We start from the raw sequence: 18,870 nt of genomic DNA, 5'->3' as shown, positions 1-18,870 counted from the left end.
TTGGTGAAGGAAGCATAAATATTTCTTACTTGTGAGATTCTGTTTTTCCATTCCACCACTTCAGTGGACAAACTTTCTTGCTGTGACACACTTGATAGTTGTTGCAAGAGATTAGATGAGGCTCATGGAGGTTGGGTCTACGAGAAGCAACTGCCGAGCATACGTGGGCACATCAAATGAAAGACCATGCTGTACTCACACCGTTTGCTGGAATCTACTGCTACCCTCCATGGGTTATTTTCAGAGACAAAGGGGAAGTGTGCTCCGGTACAGGAATTCTTAAAAACTAAATTTAATATCCAGAAATTTCTTTTCTGTATTTTGAAATTAGCCAGCAAACTTTCTGTCTTACTAACTAGACTAGTATTTTTCTAAACGGCATCAGTTTGCTTCACTTTCAAACTTACTTTTGGAGAATTACCTAGTGCAATTGCTCCAGTACATTTAGGTCCCTGTTCACTATATTTTCTTCCAAGTTATTTTGATAAATGGACATGCTGATGTTTCCTAACCACAGTAGATGATTTTACAGAACATCTTTGAGGTACAGACCAACAATTTTCACATATGGTAAAGTTCAAGTGAAAAACACTGCATATAATTCATTTATCCTTTGGAGCACACAACTTAGTGGAACTCTGAGCTACAAAAATACAATGTTATTTGGAAAAACAAGTCACTAGCCCTACTTACACATTTCCCACTGTGGTTAAACACATCCTTTGACAAGAACAAAAACCTCATGCATTTAGGATTACTGACAAAAGCCAGTGATAATGACTTCCATGTATTTCTTTTTTCCCCCTCTCTAAATCTCAAGACAATTTTAAAACTGTATTGCTGCTTTCTTCTAGGTACTGTAGTCCTAAGGGAAACTTTAATAATATAATTGAAAAAAAAATAGAAAGGTGAAATGTACCCTCCACCATCATACACTCATTTTAATGTCTTTCCTCCCACTTTAAGTCCATTTTAATCACACTGACTAAATTCACTTGAGTCCATATTTCACTCAGATAACTTTAGAGCATCTCTCTTATCTTCTCTCTCCCATAATTGAGCTTGTCACTGTAATGTTTGTCACAGGTCTTTATTTTTACCCCCCACAATTTAGCCTCATTTACCATAGTAATATGCCTGAAAACAATCACACTAATATTTCAATAATTATTAATAAATTAATCATATTATTATAATATCACTGCTGATAATCCACTTTAACTTGTCTGACAAAGAACTGCTGTAATGAAATAGTGACTAATAATGAGGCTTTGTGACATGGCATAGTCACTAATTTGTCTAGAAGAAATGGCATTTTAGGGCATCTTCTGTCTTTCCCATTTCATTTGAGATAACCATAATGATTTGATTAGCACAAGACCTTAGAGTCCTTAAATGGTTACTGGTCCATTATGTTTGGAAGCACTTCCTTAAATAGGGTATGAAATCATATATTCATTTTTTACAGAGACACTAATGGGGAGTAAACAATGACAGCTGAACTTAACGCTACTCAACATTTAAACTTAGCTGAGGAATTTCCATCCTAAATTCAGAAAATATCTTAAAGATAAATACTGAAATATATTGAAGATGCATATTATACATGAACTATTTTATTATTAACCTTGTCTGACATCTAGTAAACACTTCAGAAAAGCTCTTTTGGTCTCTACTTCATTGATTTTAATGGAAACCAGAGACCTATTCTATAAAGTACATATAGAAGGCCATATACCACAATGCAAGTAATTTGGCACACATCCATAAGTCTTGAAAGGAGAGGCACTTAGAAGTGTGAATGTGAATTGCTTTGCAATCTGCAGTGTGGTAATATAGCTGTCAACCATATTTCATGTTGTGCAGGACTAGGGATAGAAAGCATATCTGAAAGACATGATTTTTAACTCACAGAGACTCAATGACTGACATGCAAATACCTTTTTTTTTCCTACTGGGAAAAGTCCTGTGAAGAAGTGCAGTAAAGAAGACTGTCTTTCATAGAATGTGAGGAACTGACCTAAAATTTGGTTGAAATATGAAAAAAATCCTTCTACAGAGGTGAATACAATGTTTAAGAAAAAGAAGATCAATGTACTTGCATACAGCCAGAAAAGTGAAAGTTGGTGGTTTTGGAATGGAGGGTCTGTGACTCCCTAAAAGGTTTCAATTCCTTCTGAATTTGCACCCTTGAGTTTTACTTTGGGTTATGGGGTGAAAAAATTTATACTCAAACCAATACCTATCAAGCTACCAAGATGCTCTTTTCTTCAAGATGAAATCATTAAAAACCACCAAGTCTTGGCACCATTTCTACCTGAAATTATCTGTTCTATAAGATTCTCTGTAGCTATTTAGCTTCACTGAGAAGTCTACAAATTTTGGCATATCTCATCTGAGTTCTAGTTTTTACCAGATCATGAACACATGAAAATCTTTACTTGCTTCTGCTTTCATTATGAAAGTTTCCCCACTATTTATACATGGCCATCTAAATCAGACAGTAGTGCTGAATTAATGCATTACAGTAATCTGTAATGTGTTAATTCATTTGTAATGCACCTACATCCATCTAAAAAAAGACATATAGGACTTCTGTAGCAAAATAACATGATTTATGTGAAAACATTTATTTTCTTGTACAACTGGTTATCTCACTTTCGACTACTGTTTTATGTGTTACGTGTTCTGAGCAAGCCATCTGATTTCTCTATGGTCCAGTTTCTTCAGGTAAATGCTATCAGGATAGCATTTACTTACCTCTCTAAAGATGCATAGATAATTTAGGACAAATGACATAAATACAAGTATTACTTTGTGTTCTAACAATTTTATAAGCCATATGTAGGACAAAGAGTAAAGCATTCACAAACCACACATTTTAAAATTAAACAGGTTTTAAGCACTCAGATTCTGGAATGAGGGGAGGTTTTGAGTTATATACCCAGTAATATTGCAGTGAATGCAATATTGCTGCATAGATGGAAGTAATCTTTCAAAAACCTCTTCACCTCTAGAAACCTTAGAATTTAATAACCACTTCAAATTAGTCCAATTCAGGATGTAATCCAAATAACTTTCCTCAAGAAATGATAAAGAAAATACTCCTGCACGTTTGTTGTCCTGTAGCTCCTACCCCATACTCAGTACATGTTTCATTTTATATCTCCCTGCTTTTCAGAACTCAATTATAATTTTTAAAATAAAGTTTCAAATTGCTAAGAAGGAACCCAATACATTTGATAGTAGATAAAGCCAGGGTCAGTGTCTGATTTGCTGGCACTTTCCCAGGCACGAGACATGTTTTCCTCTGGGGTCATCAGGTCCAGGCAAGCTGCATTCTTTCTGCCAGGCACTTTGTAATGTGCAATGAACAGTGTCATTTATTTTCATTTCCTCATACTTAATTGCATGCTTCTTGCTTCCAATATTAAGTCAGAAGGCAGGTGGTAGAAGCAGTAAACTAAACTACTACTAGCTGTCGGAGTTACGGACCATGCTACTCTCCTTCTGAAACAACCCGATTGTTTACAATTCAGCAGAAACTGCTGAACTGGAAAAACATTTGCTTCCATTGCACATTCAATAGAGATTTTTTTCTTTTATTCTGAAAAAAAGAAAACCAAAAAATGCTTACCAAACATACGCTACTTAAATTTATCAACACTTTATCACAGTTGTAGGAAGAAATATATAAAGTTACTATTTTTTGTAAATGTATCAAAAATACTTTTAAGGTATAGATGAATGCCTGCTTTAGCCAAACAACATGTCAGAAATAGTACTTCTGGAATTAATTAATTCAGCAGTAAGCTTAAAAATTTAATGGTCATGCCTGAATATAGAAAGAAGACATTAATTAGGTATGCAAAGTTTACAGTTATTGTATTTGGAATGAAATTATTTCAGTCATTGCAGAAGCTAGCATTTATTTAATTTTCACCTCTTATAATTTACAAAATAAAGTTTTATCAAAGACCTCACTACAGAACTTACTTAACTTCACCTTCATGATGCACCTGTACTTCATTTCTGATGTATTTTATAGATGGGTATGTCACCTAGATTTAGGTAATATAGATCAAGTCAGATTTATTGGCATATTTATGTCACTTATTGCATTCATAAGTAGCACTTTATAAACTACAAGAACTTTCTCAAGTAGTAACTTTTGCAACAGATTTGTGTTATTGTTGAAATATTCTACTGAAACAGGTACTAAAATCACTCCATACTGCTGTTAAAAATGACATAGGGGAAAAACTAGAGTAACAATACATATGCATATGATCCTTAAAAAAATATATATATTATTATTATTATTTTATTTGTTATGATTTATATTTATTTCATGTATTAATTATATTAATCATTATATTTATTACATTAAAATAATTTTTAAAATTTATCACTCCAGTGACTACACAAGTTTTTTAATAAGAAAGGAGGTGCCAACTATTCCTTCTGAAATTATCTAATAATGTTAAATCATAAATACAGGATTTCTATTATTATATTATTATTTGCTTATTTGCATAATAATACAAGTGTTAGCAACATAACAAACAAAAATGCACTACATAAGAACATGCTCTCCAATTTCAGTTCATAATTTTTTTATGTACATGTCCTTCTATGCTAATTAATAACTAACAGTATACAATTTCCTGTTTATTATAAACATAGTGCTGTTCCCTTTCTGTAATACCCTACTAAAAGATTACTGATGCTGTTATCACAGGATGGCATATTTCAGCTACAAGAAATACAAATATAGCCAAATTCAGGCTCAATCCTGCTAAATTTTTCATGCAAGGTTCTACATGGAAGACTCTACACCCTGGCATAACACCCTCTTTAAGTCAGTGGAGCTCTGAGCTAACAAAGGATTGTCTTGCTTGCCCAACAAAATGGACTTGTGGAGTTTCATATCACAAGGAGTGAGACATTTCATTTAGAAACAGCAGCAATATCACAGCAGGCACACTTTATTAAAGCAAAATCCATTCCTAATCTCTCGTGTCTGAAAAAAAGATATAAGCAGGTGGGCAAAAATTAAGCTACATTCTTAACTTTTCCCACTACCAACAACTCTTGACTGAATTTGTTTATTTTTATAAAAAATCTTTTTCTTCATAGAATCTTATGGTGCATCCAGACCATCCTATACAAACTGAAGATCCAATTATTAGGAAATAAGTGGACAAATTTTAATATTTTAAAAGCTACTGAACTGTCTAAAACATCACATTTTGACTTTCTTGTATGACACAGCTTTTAATATATTTAATTTTATTTATTTTCAGTGAAAATAAATAACATTAAATATAGGTTTGCAGACATAGTTTCTCAAAGTACTCAGGAACCTCATTAAGTTCCAAAGTATTCATAGAGTCCCATTGAAATCAATGGAAGTTTAACGTCTTCTGAAAATCCCAGTCTTTTTTCTTTCCATTCTTTAGCATTAAAATATCATAGGAAATATGATTCTTAAGGCCTGAGTTTTAACCTTAGAAAATAGCTATTTTCTAAGTGGCAATCTTAAGTGCCTTACAATCAGTGGTGAAGGATCAAGAAAATGTGAGGTGAGATCAGCAATTTGGAGTTCACCACCACTTTCCATATCCAACTGGAAAAATTCAGGGTGACCCCCATTTGTCCCTTACCAGGGGCACCTGAAACTAGGTGAGATGCATCAGACTTTACAGGCTAAAAATAATTTCTTTTGGATGCATCTTCAAAAAATGGAAGATCTTTTCCCTGTAACTCTGACCAATGTTTTTTGCTCCACCTCCCAGCTCCTCTCTTGTGATCTGTACTTTATGACAAATTAAAGACAAACCCAGGGGAAAAAAAAAAAAAAAAAAAAGAGGAATCCCAACTGAATAAACTGAATATAAGGAAAGCTTTTAAATTCTGAAATTCTGAAGAAGAAAGGGATTAAGATGTTTCTCTGCCCACAGGATTGCCAAGTTCTTGGTAAACAGTACTTTTGAATGATTTTGCATTACTTCATAATGCATATGAAGTTCACTCACATAATGAAGAATAAGTAACAATTTCAGTCTTTCCCTAGTCCAGTAATGTACTTTACATTCTAAAAGTTGTTATTATAAAGACATTCTTTTTGTTAGTGAGGGGGGGTTGGGGTATGGGGAAGAAGGTAGGAGAGGGGACAGGACAATTTACCACTTAATAGAATTCCTGGCATCCAGCTAAGCTAGCAAAATTTCTGAAGTCCTGGGGAGACCTAGGTATGGCACACAACAGAAATTACCTAGGAAAGTCAGTGCACTCAGAAGAGTGCACTGACTGGAGAGTGCACTGGAAATATCAAAAGGAAGGGACTATTAAAAGTCTTTAATCTACACAGTTATGTTGCATTGAGCATGCATAGAAGAACTGACCTCCATCCACTGAAGAGTCACAACATACAGTTTTATTATAAGCACTGCTTTTATAATCCAAAGGGGAATGAGTCTTTCCTTACACCTCACACTTCACAAAGTCTTTCCTCCCAAAGAAAACCAGATGCAGAAGCATTTTCCAGCTCTTGTCCTGCCAAAAAAAAAAAAAAAAAAACATTATGAAAGATGGAGAAAGTAAGATGGTAGCAAGGTGAGTGACATGGATTACAGCCTGAAGCAGGAGAGATCCAGGATCTATCAATTGACTAAAAAAATAAAACTGTAAAATTTTCAATAATAAATGCCTTATACCCAAAAGACAACTAAGTCTCCCTAAGAGAAGGCCATAGTTACTAAGCCCTTAGCAGTCCCTTATCCCTGCATACTCAGGAAACCATTAGTTGGGAAACTTTCTGAAGTGGGAATGCTGGAGGCCAAAATTTCCACACATATAATTGATAGACCACTAATAGCTACCATTTAAGTTATATAGGTTAGTTGGGAAAAAGAATGCTTACTTTGAGAATTCCAATAGAGTTTGAATGTAAAAGACTACTCTGCTCTGCATGGTCAATGCATGGTTAATGCATTTGCATTTCTCCTGGCATTATCCAAAAAAGACATGTCTTTGTACTGAAGACATTGACAACTCAGGATGAAAATCCTCCTGGCCTTATCCTGCAGCTGATCTGGGGTATTTTGAAATCAGGCAAGATAAGCACTCACAGTACTAAGCATAAAAGTCTGTCTGTAGAGTCCAGCTTGAAGTGTTTTTGGAAATTAAGGGTCTTTCCCAAAGGACTGCACTGTTTGTATTCTTAAAGTCAATCAAAAGTGTTGATTTTTGCAGACTCAAGACCAAAGTCCTCACTGAAAAAATTATACCATTTAGAAAAATTATGGTCCTCCAAAGATACATTTATCAAACTTCATCCAAGAAGACTGCTGAATATAACTAGGACACTAGCAGTGACATGTTGGTCTGCCTGCAACACAAATTGGTTAGTGCTAAAAGAACCAAACCATAAAAAAACCCAAAAATCAGAAGTGCAAAATCCACTTCCTTATACCTTTGTGGACTCACTCCATATTTTTTTGACTGCCTTTGTGATACTGCATTTGGAAGCATCCAGAAGTGTTTGAAGGCTGGCTGTAACTAAAAGTATCTTGAACTTTAAAAAAGACATCTGGCATTTATGCACAGAAATGCCTTTCATGTTTCCATTTAAAGAGCATCCAGTCTGTAATCTTGCAGATCACTCATTCACAGGTTATGTCTATGTATCTACAAATTTCCAAACTGCAGTGTTTGTTTTTCATCTATCCAAATGAATACCCCAAAAAATACCACTGACCCTTGGACATGATAAATGACTCTGTGGGCATTTTATTGCTAAGATGCAAAACTCTGGAGAGTCATGTAATCATGCAATCTAATTAGTCTTTTAGATGGTGAAATATCATTCAGGGGAGAGATACTTTACAAATAATATTATCAGGATTCTCTTTTCCCTACCTCTTCTCTAAATTGTTTTCATAGACATAGATGTACACAAATACACTGCCATACACTATCCAAATGACTGGCCTAGATAAGATCATTTCTGCTTAGACAGACCATTGTTTTTTGCTGAATTTCATTTAGAAAGGCTTTTTGAGTTGTAGACAGAATCTTTACAGAGTACACATTGATGATGTTGAAAATGCAGAGAAAAATATTTTTAAGTTCTGTCATTCCCTATACTCCATTTCAATTTCATTTTTATGAAGGCATTTGAAAGCAGTGGAGAATCTAGTTTGAACTTTTATTTTTACTTTAGTTTTCTCATGTCTAAATTATAAAAGACAGATCCCAATTCTTTGGGTACTGCAATTTGATTTACCTCCAAAGATGCATTTTTTCTTCTTCTTGCTGTATAGTTGCTCATAGCTGAAATTGTTCAGTCATAATGAAAACACACACTGCATTCCAAATGCTTACACAAGTATGCATTTGGGGAATAGCTTTCTTTCATTTAAAGTTATCTGCAAGGAAAAATATTGTAAAATATACCATTCTTGAGTTTTCAGAAAAAGTTAAGCAGAGTTAAAAAAATATTTTTCAGGTGACTATTCTATTGAGCTTAAATTTGAATAACTCTAGTGTAATACTGATGTCTAATTTTGCTATCATTTCTGCTAAGTATTTTTCCTTCCCCTCTAAGAGTAACATGCAGTTCCATAAGAGGGCTGGATATGTTAACTCATCCCTAAATTTCTTCCCCTTGCTCCTAGCAAAAGGATTGCCAATTAGATAAAGTAACTACTTTTTTCAGACTGTGATACAGAACACATTTCAAGCCATTCACTCATTAGAAAAGAATATGACTTTCTTGGGCTGCATTATCAGAGCCAAATGTTTAATAAACTACAAAATTACATGTTTATTCTGTTTGGGTACTTAATTCTTAAATTTGCTCATTCATTCATGCCTAACAGAAAAATCTAGGTTATTGCCTGCTCAGTCAGAAGCAACAATTGAAAAATAATTACACTGTAGCAAAGGCACAAAATTCTTAAACTTTGATGCGCCTTCCAAAATGTTACCATGAATTTCTCAAGTTTCTTTCTTCTTTATCCCCCCTAAACCCTTTTCTCAGTATTGCAAGTTCATTTACTAGAAAAATATGTGTGCTGAATGGAAGCAACCATTTATTCTTTATCAACACCTTTGCAGCTAAATTATACTGCGGGTAAGTATACTTATTAAAACACATCTATTGAACAAAATTTGGATTAAGTACTTTTCTGTATTCTTTAAAGTTATATAACTACAAAAGATAATGTTAGTAAATGAAACATATACTTGGCTAATTAATGCACGCAATTAAAAGTACATACTTGTCTTTTCATTCCCATTTAGGTCTCTATTCAAAAAAGCACTTAAGAATATCCTGCTCTTTAATGTGACTACTGTACTCCTTTAGGCATATGACCAACCAAATATTTAAGGATGCACTTAGGCATGTGTTTAAGAGGTCTGCTGAAACCAGATGTTAGTGTAGAAGAGCATGCAAAAGAGAGCACTCATCCCCCTTGGATTGAAAAATCTATTAAAAATGCTTCTGAATTAAAAAGAAGCACAGTAAAATATGAGTTCAGTTCAGTTCATCCCAACTGAAAGGAAAATCAGGAAATGCTCTCAGAGGCTGACAAAACCTGCTGTTTCTATCACTAAGTCCAAAGAAGTAAATCAAAGTAAGGAGTAAATACGGAAATTCAGAGCACTTGCTGCACAACCCTCTTCAGAGTTTCTTGAAATCAGTGTTTAAGATCTTCCTAAGTGAAGAGGACAGAAAAAGCTGTCATTACACTAGCTGTTATCACAACTAACCTCTACATAATTAAAGCCTTTTTTCATATTCACTTTGTTACTTAGAAGCCTGTCTGCTTAGTAAACTCATAATGCAGCATAGACTGTTTGTTCATAGTTTTGCTTTTTTCACTACTACAGCACCATAGCAACCCAAACACCAAATATTTATTTTCTTTCTCAAACACTGCAAGTTATTTTATGAAAAAAATTATGCAAATTGGGCAATACGTTGACTCATTCTGTTTGTCTCTCTTGCATGTATCTCTAAGGCACCTATCACCATGGTGCCTAAATGCTGTGGCACTATAGTTATTTGCCAGCTTTCTTGTACCATAAGTGGTGTCATCATTTTTGTCCAATTTTATATAGCCTTTTTATATAAACTCTAAAAAAGTATCAGCTAGGACAGAACAGTCATGGATTAAAGGCAAAGAGATGCTTTCTGCAGCAATAAACAGAAATCAGTAGTAAAATTAATCATCCTGTTTCCTTCAGTCTTCATTTACTCTGAAAATAGTTTATTTCAGTAGTAGAAGGTGCTCCTTTGATAAAAGCTTCTCTGATTTCAAAAATCCTGGACTCAAAATCACTTGCATTCTACCTCCAAACCAGCTCTTATAATGCACAGCTGCCCACACAACACCACACTGTCCTAACAAATTTTTGTAGTACATAATTCAACTTATTTCCCTTCTTAGAACTCATTCAGTGTGCATCATCCCCTAAAATACACTGTAATCATTTTAACTCCAGATCAATGTCATTCTACAAACAAGTTATCTTATTGTGAGACTCAGGATGTGTAAACAATCCAGCAGAGCTTCCTTGCTACTACAAATACACAACAAACCAGGGACGAGAAACAATGACATTTGTAAAGATACCCCTTCTGCTGATGGTAAAAGGTAAGATCTTTTATTCCCTTCCTCCTCCTTTAATAGCAGTCAAATGGAGAGCACTGGAAACTGCAAATAAACTTTATATTTGAAAAAAAAAAAAAAAAAGAAAAAAACTAACGTGGGCCAAAACATCGTGATGGTGTATTTGGCTCAACTTAAAATAGAATGATCTTTCTCCCATAATATTAAATGGGAAAAGTATAACAAGAAAGAAGTGAAATGGAAAATTGCTAAAGCTGAAGAACATTACGCAGAAAAAAAAGCAGCATTTTTTCTAACAGCTCTGAGATTACATGAGAAAGAGAGAAAGGATGTGGAGGAGGGGGAAAGGGATAGAGAGGTAAGACAAGGGAACATGAAGCAGGCTGAAAACAGAATAGAAACAACTTTTATGGAAAGACTAAAAAAATTAAGAGAAAGCACAAAATCAACAGAGGCACATTCAAGACTTTAAATATTCTGCAGAACAGGTCTTCCATAAAAAAACCTAAATGTAATTGGACTGTTCATCATTTATAAACTGGATTTATAAACTGGGTTTTTTGTAGTTCATCTTGCCACAGGCCAGACTGCTTCCACTTCTCTTACCTACAGCATGTTTTACTCTGTGGAGTTTATCTTAATCTCTGCAATTCTACATCAAAAGGTATCATAAGATATCATTTTTAGCCAATGTTTTAATTTAAAACCTTTTTTTTAAACCATTGGTAAGATAGGTTTATTACTGGAAGGCAAGTGCCTCCAAACAGAAAAGTGTCTCACTTTTTAGTTGTTCTCAAGGATGGGAACAAAGTTTGACAGCTGACATTTCAGGAAGCAAAAAGAGCTTGAAATACTACATTAATAAAACATATTTTGTCTTTCTTAATGGAACATATACAGGGACATTATAAAAATAAAATACTCTCTTCTAACTTGAATATTCAGATTCTTCATTGATCATGATGCTTTATCACCAATGAAATGTACTGCATTCTTAGCACATCCAAACTCATATGAAATTGATGATTTATATATATACACAGCACCTTACATCTTCAAAGAGATGTAAGACCTGACATCAGAAATATGTAAAACAAGAAAATTTAGATTTTTCAAAGTACAACTGATATTAGAGAGATCTAAAATTTCCACTGATATATGAGAAACTCTGCCTAGATAAAAACTAGGTCTCTGTGAATTTCCACTCTGTGGAGGTGGGCACAGGCATGAAACCTCATCCTTTGCAGAAAATAAATTAACATCACCATTTCTTTTCAGTATTACAAAATTTTTTGTTGACTGAATGTGCACAACATCTGCCTTCCAAGGCATCAAATAATGTCACTGATCAGACATAAATGAATCAGTCAAACCTGTTCAGCTCATAACCAACCCTTTTTCTATGTTCTAGAAAAGAGTGGTTGTATTTCTGTCTAGCCCATGGCTATACATACAGCCATATTGCTAAGGCATTGCTTAAAAACCTGCCACATCATATAGTTTTATATGACTGCATATGCTGTATTTCAATACATTTTTTAAATTACTTAACTTGATGAATTTTCTTGCAGCTGGCCTACTGAATTTCAGGACTGCTAGCACAGCCAGTTGCTATGAGAGTTCAGCCCTTTTGTACAAGTGACTGATAACTCTGTGACTGCTGTTAAATTCCTGGACAGATCAAATGAAGCTCACCTCCCCCTAGATCTGAAATCTCTTCAAGCTGCTTTTTTAAAGCCACATAACAAGTGTTTTGTCCTGACATTACTGTTCTACTTTTTCTTCCCTGTCTTAAAGGAATTTTCGTTCTTCTAGTTCTCATGGGAAATTGTGTTAAAATTCAGGAACCTGACCTTAGGTTGCATTGAATATTCCCATTGACTTCAGGCCATAAAAAAGGAAAACTGTGAAAAAGAGTTATATTCTGTCAGGAAGAATATGGCTCCAAATGCTGGAATCATCCTGACAGCTCTATTTCAGAAGTTAGCCAAGGAGAAAGAAAGGGCCAGATCTCTTGAAAATTACATACACATACCTCACACACATGTATACACATACAAAGCATAAAGGAGAATAGAAAAGAGAACCTGGAAAGAAACCCTGCCAATTTATCAAGTGGTAGATGAATTATCCCCAAGACTTTCATAGAAGCAGCAGCCACCCCATTTTAAGGTGAAATTTTATTTCAGTCTCAGCTGCAGCATAATCTCAGATCCATCCATCCGTGTTTCGCCCACTCCCCCTCCTTTCCCCTCACAGTCCCCCTGCTCCCTTCCCAACTCATATGTTGAGTAACTTTGAGGCATCACTTCCTCTCCAATACCACAGGTTTCATGGGCCTGGCTAGGTAGGAATTGCAGGATGAAGGATTGAATTGCTTAAAAAAGGTTAGTAAAAACTTTATTTCAATAAGTTTTCATCCCAGTTGAAGCTTATGAATTGTGTGTACATTTTTGATAATTTTTGGTGTGTTTCAGAGTATTTTCAACATTCTCCGTACCACAGAACATTTTAGAGAAAACTAGTGGAGCTATATGGAAAAAAAATTGGAAAACTGGGTCTATGTGAGGTGTCTAACTCTTACTATTGTTCCACTTGATATCCACTATTTATTTTTCCTGCATGATGTCTCTGCTTCAAGCTCTCTGGAAATTACACTATACAGAAAGTAAAAAAAAAAAAAAAAGCGTTGGAATTTTCCAGTGTTTGGTCTTCCCTAATACCAGAAGCACCTCTGAGTTTAGCAAGCAGACTCTTAGGTGCTGTTTCATTATTGACTTAAGCTACCCTAAGTATGGAGTGTGCCAAGAGGCAGGCCCACTCACCACCTCCCTCCCCCTCCTCTCCTCAGACCTAGGTAAATACTCCTCTCATTTCATCATCAGTTCTCATGCTGCCTCAGAGTCAGCCAGATCAAAAATACAAAATGATCCACCTAAGATCTGAGCCACACACTAATTTTCAGATGGTTCCTGACACAGCTGACCTTGAAGTCAGAAGTATGCTCATTCTCCCTAGGTAGACAGCAGAATATGCAGCTGGAGCAGGAAGGGAAAGAGACCTGTACCACCATCTTCAGCAGCAGCACAGATTTAAATTTGCTGAAGCCTACTGCAAAACCACAGCTTTGTTATGTTAGGAACAACTCCCAAATGAGCCAAACTGTACAAAAGAAAAAAGCAGACCTTGACCCTTGATTTTAATGTTCAAGGAAGACAAGAAAATACAGATATTCTCCTGAATCAGAAATGCCAGATGGTAGAGAGGCACACTTGAGTATGTTTCCAAAGCAGAACCAGTAATAACACCCTACACCTGGGTGCTGTGCCTGCACTAACTCCTGACTTAAAAGCAATGCTAGTAATTTTGGGAGCATATCCCTTAAGCTGTGTGTGAAAATATGTGTACCTCAACAAATTTATTTCCAATAGGTTAAGGGAGAAATTCTCTGGCCTTTTTGGGTGTGCATGGAGAGCACTTTGAGAAGCTGATGGAAGAGACACAATAATACCCATGGGCTGTAGTCCCAGTTTTCAGCAGTAGTGATCTCATGAGACTGATTGTATTAACACTGCTGGCTCATGCCTTTTGATGCCCAGTCAGCTCAGGTTTATTGCACTTCAGTGTTTGAGCTGGAATGTTGGGAAACTGCATTTATTTGAATAACCACTGCAGCACATTCAAATGGAAGAAATGCCTTTATACCACCTAAGACAGACAAAAGTCTAGGGAAGCAGGGCAAACACAAGCCTGGTCCAGCCTGATTTTGTTGCCTTAAATTGGTGCCAGTGGGCTGTTTGCCTTCTGGGGCAGGAGGAAAGCAGATAACTACCCTTGTGCAGTTCAATGCCACGAGAATACCTTAGTTTGATGTACAACTATCCAGAGAACCTGAAATGCTGCAGAAATCCTTCCATTTTTAACAGCTGACAACAGCAACTCTAAGTATTCCATTTATATTTCTGCTATGATACTTCAGAAAATCTTATCCTGGAACACTTATGTCGGGTGACTAATTACATAAGAATTGTTCATTTTTGTCCTTTTTACTGCAGGAGTCTGTTCACAAAGTTAGTCCTTTATCTGTGATGCACTTCTGAAAGAGAAAAACAAAAAAGATAGAGAAGCCTGGGGATTTGATTAGTTTCTTCCAAGATATTTAATTGCTATTACAGCCAGAAATATGTAATACACTATAATACAATTTTCAAGAGTAAAACTTGGGTTAAATACTAGCACAAATTCCATGTTATAGCAAAGTAATCTCAGAAGTTTCAAAAAACAGAACATGTCAAGCTAGACTTCCACTGGTTTTTTGTGGTTCGCTCCTATAAATTTTGGGCACAGAGTCAAACTTTAACATTCTATATAGAAAGCCAGAATCTTTCTAAAAATTCTTTTACAAATCAGCAAGACTGGAAACAATTTGATATAAGACTTACTGTGTATGCTCTTTCAGCCATTTCACTAGAAACTCATTTTAGCTTTCTCTGAGGTAGAGATAAACCACAGCTAAGAGACAGTTATTAAATCTTCTTTATACATTCTGTATGAAATGTATTAAACCAAAAAAATACTATATTCAAATAAGGTTAAGGGTCTGACTTAAACCCAAAGGCATGGAAATTCAGAAATATTGTGTCTTCCTACCCTTTACTCTCTTCAGTGTGGCTATGTATTGTAGCAAAAATGACTTGTGCTCAGGTTCCTTAAACCTCTTCTTTATGTTACATTTGTCCTTAAAGGTACTTTCTATTTTAAGGTTATTTCAGTTTGCATTCTCTTTGTGGATTGAATTCTGCCCTGGACAGTCTGGGCGGGTGCGTGGGGGGGTTTATTGTTTGTTTGTTTGTTTTTTTTAAATAATTTCATTTTTTAAAATGATTACAGAAACACAGATGTGAGAAAAATAAAGGAAAAGTATGTATGTATTAGTCTTGGCAACCAAATATTCTTTCTTTTATTTTTCAACACATACCTTACAAATCACGCTCGCGAGAGACAGGCAGGCAGATGTAGGACGTGCATGACTCTCAGCAAGTGCAAGCACATGCTTCAGCTCTCTCCCTGCCCCCCTGCAGCTCCACTTAAACATATGTAAATATCTATTACATATTTCTCCAGTGAACTAAGTAGGAACCTTGCAGTTGACACTGCAAGATTTTGTGCCACAAAATGCCTTGGGGCCTTCTTCCATGATGGACTTTTTCCCCTTTTCCTGAATACGACAACGACCAGTGGAGGTCACACTTTATTCAAAAGAAAGTAAGATGCTTGCAGATCCTCCTTTCAGGGGGCTGTCAGCCTTGAAACCATCTCCTACACTGTGGTACAGTAGTTTGGGCCTGCTGACCTCTTGGGCAAATTGCAAATTGTGTCTTCTCAAGATAACTTCAAGCAGGGAAATTCCACTGCTTGAAGGAGGGGGAGGGTATCTTAGGAGGATGGTGGAGTGGTTTTTTCCTACATTCTACAACTGTAAACGAGTTTGAGTTTCTTTTCCTTCTCTTTTATTTCAAATTATTATTTGTTTTTGCTTAATTATCAGCGTATTATGCAGTCAGGCAACTGTCTCCACGCAGCTATTATAAATCTATATGCATTCAACAAATTGTTAGAAACTTGATAATTTCAAATGGGGCCTGGGAGTTCCCCTCCACGTGCTTCATATATTCTGATAAATATGTATATTTAATTCTGTCATACTTACACATGCTACTGAAGAGTCAATTTTTAAAGATGAACAGCCAACGTAGACGATTCATTCCCTCCAACTGGTACTCCTGCCAACTGCTGAAAAAAAAAAAAGGACAACGGCCATTCCAACAAAAAACAGTGTTGATTACACTCTGGTAGCCAGAGTAAAGGGAGATAATTTGGAGGACATCCACAAACATTAATCTTTGCAGTCTGACTGTGATAAAAGTAAACCATTCAAAATCCTCAAACAAATAATCCTCAACAAAAGAGTGTAAGACTATAAAATAATACCAGTGATGTAGATTTATCTTAAGATACCATAGAACAAGACACAGGGGATTGAGAGAAATTCCTTAAACAGATAATACTTGACAGTAGTAGACAATCTCTTTTAAAGAGCAAGAGAAACAGAAAGCAGTAGCCTTGACCCAGAAAAGGTATTTCTGCCTTATACAGCATAGAAGACAGACATTCAAGAAAAGCTCATCCATGAGAAATGGTGATCTCCTATTGCTGCCAAGGTCAGTCAGACCTGTTGTGATATATTCTGTAAATGCTGACTCTATCACTTACAGTTTTCCAAGGACTTCCTTAACACCCAGAGCTTTTTTATTTTTATTGTGGAACAAAGTTATAACATGAAACTGTCAAACTAGAAAGCCCAGAAAAGGAAGACAGAGAGTTTTTATTAGACTTAAGAGTGACAACTCCATAGAGAAAAAAAACCCCCATAACAGTTATAAGGAAGGGGATATGAAGTTCCTCGAGATCCACCAGAAAAATGCCAAAATCTCAGCAAAGAAGTAAATTTTGCTCCCAAGTCAGCAGTCCTAACAGTTTATCATGCCCCTTGAAAACTGACTGCAGATGACATGCAGATGGCATATCTGTTTCAGCCTATCAAGTGTGAATGGGATGGAATTTATTTGCTACAACAGGAAGCTCTAATGGAAACCCCCAATATACTTTTACTATACCTCAGTCACAACATTTTGCACTTGAAATGCCAACTGTGCCAACTGTATGGTGCTTTTATGACAGCAATCATGAATCCCAAAGGGAGAAAAATAAATTCAAGCAAGTAATTTTATTTTCTCTACCTAAAAAATTAAAATGGGATAATAGATAAACGTAATACCTTCTAGCCCTAAATTTTTCTTTTTACTCTGTGAACTTTACTATACTTATATGTATTCAGAGAGAATAGAGTTTGGACCCCTCTCTCTATTAACATCTGTAATTCTGAGCTTGAATTAAACTACTAATTAAACCCATGTAAAAGAATGTACTTAGACTACTTTTTTGCCCCACTGCTTTGGGGTGGGAGCCTCCTGTTGAAACACCTACCTCGCCTAGGGATTTAAGAAACACCCCTCTCTTCACAGAGACCTTGTGAATATAAACAAAAATTAGAATCTTCTCTAGTAAAAGAGATCTGAAACAGAAAAGTAAGTTTGTAAGTTTTAAGTAAATCTGTAATGATCCCTTCATGTCAGGGGAGCTCATGCAGGGGCAATTCAGCTCTGTTTGGAGGTTCATCAAATAGGACAATGATGACATCATTGCTCTGAATTTAAAACTGATTAATCACCTGCTTATCATCTGTCTTGCAGATGAGAATTCCCTGTGTAATGCTATGGAGAAACTGCTGATAAAGACTCTTCCTCTGCTCGTGACTAGTTCGGTCTTTTCTTTCTCCTGCCTATTCAGCTGACATATTAATATGTACATTTGTAAAATACCTGCAAATACAGATGGGTATTATTAATGGTACCAACTATGAATACAGGTTTGTTCTCAAGACGTCTGTATATGATGCAGTCTCCAGATAACATTTATACAACTTATACGAATCTTCAATTTTTGGAGAAACCAAAATGCCTTTAGACAGCTTTTAAACTGCCAAATAAATTGTTGAAAACATAAGTTTCCTTTGAAAAATCTAAGTTACTGAACTCTATGTACAGGTCTCCAGTACACTTCAGAAAAAAAAACAGCATGAAACCAAAAATTCCTGATTCCTTATACTTCTGGATGTTTCATGATTGATCTAACAAGATAAGTGGAAGAGTGGAAAATTGGCAACCTTAGCAGTTGAGTATATCTTGCAATTGAGAACTAGCATACATCACACAGTGATGTATTTTTGAGCCTTCCTTCCTTCATACCATGTGGACAGTGTAGCTCATATAAAAACCTTGATAAGACAGAAAATACAGGAAAAGAATAAAAGGAACTTCATGTTTCCCTTTGTTTCTCTGACCACAAGAAATAATCTAAAGCCCAGTAAAATGTTTGCTTTTGAGATTGGCCTACCTTCCCCATGTCTGCAAGGCCACATTTAATTTGGTAATTTGAACTGAACCAGCTGGCAGTGTCTTTGAGACATATGGGAATGGATCAAAGCTGCAAATATGCAAGGTGAATTTTACATTTTTATATTTCTTTCATGGTAATTTAAGTTCTTGATTCTGTGAGATATTTTGTGCTTAATTCCTACTGGGGGCAATGGTAGATGAGTTGTAAG

The sequence above is a fragment of the Zonotrichia albicollis genome, chromosome 1 (assembly GCF_047830755.1).
Source record: "Zonotrichia albicollis isolate bZonAlb1 chromosome 1, bZonAlb1.hap1, whole genome shotgun sequence".
Classification (NCBI taxonomy): Eukaryota; Metazoa; Chordata; class Aves; order Passeriformes; family Passerellidae; genus Zonotrichia; species Zonotrichia albicollis.
The sequence above is the reverse complement of the archived record's forward strand: the minus strand, read 5'-3'. Positions refer to the sequence as shown.